A 6015-nucleotide genomic window follows, 5' to 3' on the forward strand; every position below is an offset into this window, starting at 1 on the left:
GAACCCTATCTCTTTAAAAGATGTGCAGACGGAATAATCCGTAGGTGTGTTCCTAGAGAAGAAGCACAAAGGATCCTATGGCATTGCCATGAATCTCAATATGGAGGCCATTTCGGAGGTGAGCGAACAGCCACCAAGGTCCTCCAATGTGGCTTCTATTGGCCCACACTCTATAAAGATTCCCGAGAGTTTGTACGTAACTGTGACAGTTGCCAAAGAGCTGGTAATCTGCCTCAAGGTTACGCCATGCCCCAACAAGGAATCTTGGAGATTGAGTTGTTTGACGTATGGGGAATTGACTTCATGGGACCTTTCCCACCATCATTCTCAAACACTTATATTCTGGTGGTAGTTGACTATGTATCAAAATGGGTTGAGGCCATTGCCACACCCACCAACGATACTAAAACAGTGCTGAAGTTCCTCCAGAAAAATATCTTCAGCAGGTTTGGGGTCCCTAGAGTACTAATCTGTGATGGGGGCACTCACTTCTGCAACAAACAGCTTTACTCTGCCATGGTCCGATATGGGATTCGCCACAAGGTGGCGACTCCATATCATCCACAGACTAATGGACAAGCTGAAGTCTCTAATAGAGAGCTAAACCGAATCCTAGAACGGACTATAAATACCCGTAGAAAGGATTGGGCAAGAAGCTTGGATGATGCTCTGTGGGCATACAGAACAGCATTCAAGACTCCTATAGGGACCTCTCCATACCAACTGGTCTATGGTAAGGCATGTCACCTGCCCGTGGAACTGGAACATAAAGCCTACTGGGCAACCAGATTCCTGAACTTTGATGCCAAATTAGCTGAAGAAAAAAGATTGCTCCAGCTAAATGAGCTAGAGGAATTCAGATTCACTGCTTTCGAAAATGCCAAGCTTTATAAAAAAAAATCAAAAAAGTGGCATGACAGAAAGCTGTCATCTAGAATCTTTGAACCAGGACAAAAGGTTCTGTTGTTCAACTCTAGGCTCAGGCTATTCCCCGGGAAACTGAAGTCCCGGTGGAGGGGACCATATGTGATTACAAGTGTATCACCATATGGTTATGTGGAGCTTCAAGATATTGATTCTGATAAGAAGTTCATTGTCAATGGACAGAGAATCAAGCACTATCTTGAAGGCAATGTTGAGCAAGAGTGCTCAAGGCTGAAGCTAGACTAAAAGTTCAGCAAGGTCCAGCTAAAGACAATAAAGAAGCGCTTGCTGGGAGGCAACCCAGCCATGGGGCATCAATCCTCTAAGCATTTTGCCCTATTTTTATTTTTATTTGTTTATATAAAGTTCATTGATAACAAGGTAAAGAATCAATTGCATAAGTTCACAGGGTTACAGAAGGAATTTGCACACAAAATAGAGAAAAAGAGCTCACTGGCAAGAAAACGCCAGTAAAAGTCTGTTTTGGGCGTTCAACGCCCAACAGAAGCATCCACTGGGCGTTGAACGCCAGTGAGGATAGCCATCTGGGTGTTAAACGCCAGAAAGAAGCTCTTTCTGGGCGTTTAACGCCAGATCTACAGCATTCTGGGCTTTCAGAAAAACGCCCAGTAACAAAGGACTTCCTAGCGTTCAACGCCAGAAAGAAGCAGCAGCTGGGCGTTGAACGCCCAGGAGAGGCAGCATTTGGGCGTTGAACGCCCAAAACATGCAGCGTTTGGGCGTTCAAACGCCAGGATGGTGGGGAGGAGGTAAATTCATTTTTTCTTCATATTTTTCATTTTAATCTTAATTTTCATGCTTCAATTCATGATTTCTTGCATAAACATGTTAAGAACCCTGATTTCTAAAATCCCTAATTTCTAAAAACCCTACCTTAAAAATATCAAATGTATCTTAATCCATAAGCACAAACCCTCCTTTTCAAATTCAATCCAACTCTTTTTCAAATTTTCAAAACAAATATATTTTTTTCAACTAATATCTTTTTCAAATCTCTACATTATCTTTTTCAAAATCTAGATTTATCTTTTTCAAAAATTTTTCATATCTTTTCAATTTTAAACTATATCCTCTCTTATCATATCTTCTATCTTATCTTTTCCAAATCAATCTTTTTATCATATCTTTTCAAAATTTTCGAACCCACCCCCCTCCCTTTATATATGGGTTCGGCCTCCACCCTCCTCCATCAACAATTGCACCTAGCTCTCCTTCTATCCCTCTCCTTTCTTTTCTTTTGCTTGAGGACAAGCAAACCTCTAAGTTTGGTGTGTTTATCCATGATCACTAAGAGCATGGCTCCTAAGGGAAAACAACCCACTTCAAGAGGCAAGAAAGAGAGCGTTCCTGGTGCACAAATTGTGAATCACACTTTTCACAACTCGTACCACTGACCAGCAAGTGCACTGGGTCGTCCAAGTAATACCTCACGTGAGTAAGGGTCGAATCNATGGGGCTGAGAATTAAGCAATCCACGTGCAGAGGCCATTTGTGGAGTTGAACGCCAGTTTTTGTGCCAGTTTGGGCGTTCAACTCCAGCTTTTGATCCTTTTCTGGCGCTGAACGCCAGAATTGGGCAGAGAACTGGCGTTGAACGCCAGTTTACATCGTCCATCCTTGTGCAAGGTATGGACTATTATATATTTCTGGAAAGCCCTGGATGTCTACTTTCCAACGCAATTAAAAGCGTGCCATTTTGAGTTCTGTAGCTCCAGAAAATTTACTTTGAGTGCAGGGAGGTCAGAATCCAACAGTATCAGTAGTACTTTTTCAGCCTGAATCAGATTATTGCTCAGCTCCTTCAATTTCAGCCAGAAAAATACCTGAAATTACAGAAAAACACACAACTCATAGCAAAGTCCAGAAATATGAATTTTTCCTAAAAAATAATGAAAATAGACTAAAAACTAACTAAAACATACTCAAAACTATATGAAATTAACCCCAAAAAGCGTATAAAATATCCGCTCATCACAACACCAAACTTAAATTGTTGCTTGTCCTCAAGCAACTAGACAAATAAAATAGAAGACTAATAGGTTGAGAAGCAATAATATCTAAGAGTTTTTGATTGAAGCTCAGATTCTAATTAGATGAGCGGGACTAGTAGCTTTTTGCTTTTGAACAGTTTTGGCATCTCACTTTATCCATTGAAGCTCAGAGTGATTGGCATCTATAGGAACTTAGAATTCAGATAGTGTTATTGATTCTCCTATTTCAGTGTGATGATTCTTGAACACAGATATTTTATGAGTCTTGGCCGTGGCCCTAAGCACTTTGTTTTCCAGTATTACCACCGGATACATAAATGCCACAGACACATAATTGGGTGAACCTTTTCAGATTGTGCCTCAGCTTTGCTAAAGCCCCCAATTAGAGGTGTCCAGGGTTCTTAAGCACACTCTTCTTTTTGCCTTGGACCTTGACTTTAACCGCTCAGTCTCAAGTTTTCACTTGACACCTTCACGCCACAAGCACATTGTTTGGGACAGCTTGGTTTAGCCGCTTAGACCAGGATTTTAGTCCTTTAGGCCCTCCTATCCACTGATGCTCAAAGCCTTGGGATCCTTTTTATTTGCCCTTGCCTTTTGGTTTTAAGAGCTTTTGGCTTTTTCTGCTTGCTTTTTCTCTCTTTTTTTTTTTCTGCAAGCTTTGTTCTTTGGTGCTTTTTCTTGCTTCAAGAATCATTTTTATGATTTTTTAGATTATCAATAACATGTCTCATGTTCATCATTCTTTCAAGAGCCAACATATTTAACAGTCTTAAACAACAAATTCAAAAGACATATGCACTGAAATTTTGAAAAAGATAATATGGAGATTTGAAAAAGATATGGATTAGTTGAAAAGATTTTAGAGTGAAAAAGATAGATTTGTTTTCAGAAAATATTTGAAAAGAGTTGGATTGAATTTGGAAAGAGGGATTTTTAGAAATTAAGGATTTTAGAAATCAGGGTTCTTAACATGTTCATGTAAAAATCATGCATTGAAATATAAAATTTGAAATTAGAATGGAAATACGTGTGGAAAAATGAATTTGGCTCCTCCTTGCTATCCTGGCGTTTGAACGCCCAAACACTGCCTGTTTTGGGCGTTCAGCGCCCAAATGCTGCTCTCCTGGGCGTTCAACGCCCAGCTGCTGCCATTACTGGCATTCAACGCCCAGTGGGTGCCCATTTCTGGCGTTGAATGCCCAGATTGCTACCTTTACTGGCGTTCAACGCCCAAAATACACTTTTACTGGCGTTTTCTTGCCAGTGAGCTCTTTTTCTCTGTTTTGTGTGCCGAGGTCTTCTGTAAATGATTCCTCACCTTAGTGTCAGTGAACTTTATATAAACAAATAAAAATAAAAATAGGGCAAAATGCTTAGAGGGTTGTTGCCCCATGGCTGGGTTGCCTCCCAGCAAGCGCTTCTTTATTGTCTTTAGCTGGACCTTGCTGAGCTTTTAATCTAGCTTCAGCCTTGAGCATTCTTGCTCAATGTTGCCTTCAAGATAATGCTTGATTCTCTGTCCATTGACAATGAACTATTGTACTCCTTGGGTATGAACCTTGCAGCTTTATAGTTTGCAATATTGGCAAACCATGGTGTTTCCTAAATGGCAAACAAATGCTCATCTGGAAACGTCTCAGAGATCTCAAGAGAGGGGAGGGGCGTCCCTTCTACTGGCTCTATCCGTGATAGATGATCAGCCACTTGGTTCTCTGTCCCTTTTTTGTCTCTTATTTCTATATCAAACTCTTGTAGAAGCAATACCCATCTGATGAGCCTGGGTTTTGAATCCTGCTTTGTGAGTAGATATTTAAGAGCAGCATGGTCAGTATACACAATCACTTTTGATCCTACTAAGTATGATCTGAACTTGTCAATGGCGTAAACCACTGCAAGTAATTCTTTTTCTGTGGTTGTGTAGTTTTTCTGGGCATCATTTAGAACGCGACTAGCATAATAAATGACGTGCAGAAGCTTGTCATGCCTCTGTCCCAATACTGCACTAATGGCGTGATCACTGGCATCACACATTAGCTCAAATGGTAACATCCAGTCTGGTGCAGAAATGACTGGTGCTGTGACTAGCTTAGCTTTCAGCGTTTCAAATGCCTGCAGGCACTCTGTGTCAAACACAAATGGCATGTCAGCAGCTAGCAGATTGCTTAGAGGTTTTGCGATTTTTGAAAAATCCTTTATAAACCTCCTATAGAATCCTGCATGCCCCAGAAAGCTTCTGATTGCCTTAACATTGGCAGGTGGTGGTAATTTTTCAATTACCTCTATTTTTGCTTGATCCACCTCTATCCCTTGTTTGAGATTTTATACCCAAGAACAATTCCTTCAGTCACCATGAAGTGACACTTTTCCCAGTTTAAAACTAGATTGGTCTCTTGGCATCTTTTCAGAACAAGTTTCAGGTGATCAAGGCAGGAGCTGAATGAGTCTCCATATACTGAGAAGTCATCCATGAAGACTTCCAGAAATTTTTCCACCATATCAGAGAAAATAGAGAGCATGAATCTCTGGAAGGTTGCAGGTGCATTACATAGCCCAAATGGCATCCTTCTATAAGCAAACACTCCGGATGGACATTTGAATGCTGTTTTCTCTTGATCCTGGGGATCTACTGCAATCTGGTTATAGCCTGAGTAGCCATCCAAAAAGCAGTAATAATCATGACCTGCTAGTCTTTCTAGCATCTGGTCTATGAATGGTAAAGGAAAATGATCCTTTCTGGTGGCTGTATTGAGCCTTCTGTAGTCAATACATATGCGCCACCCTGTAACTGTTCTTGTAGGAACCAGTTCATTTTTTTCATTATGAATCACTGTCATGCCTCCTTTTTTGGGACGACTTGAACAGGGCTCACCCAGGGGCTATCAGAAATAGGATAAATAATCCCAGCCTCCAGTAATTTGGTGACCTCTTTCTACACCACTTCTTTCATGGCTGGATTTAGCCGCCTCTGTGGTTGCACCACTGGTTTGGCATTATCCTCCAATAAGATTTTGTGCATGCATCTAGCTGGGCTTATGCCCTTAAGATCACATATGGACCACCCAAGAGCTGTCTTGTG

The sequence above is a fragment of the Arachis ipaensis genome, chromosome B10 (assembly GCF_000816755.2).
Source record: "Arachis ipaensis cultivar K30076 chromosome B10, Araip1.1, whole genome shotgun sequence".
NCBI classification, from domain to species: domain Eukaryota; kingdom Viridiplantae; phylum Streptophyta; class Magnoliopsida; order Fabales; family Fabaceae; genus Arachis; species Arachis ipaensis.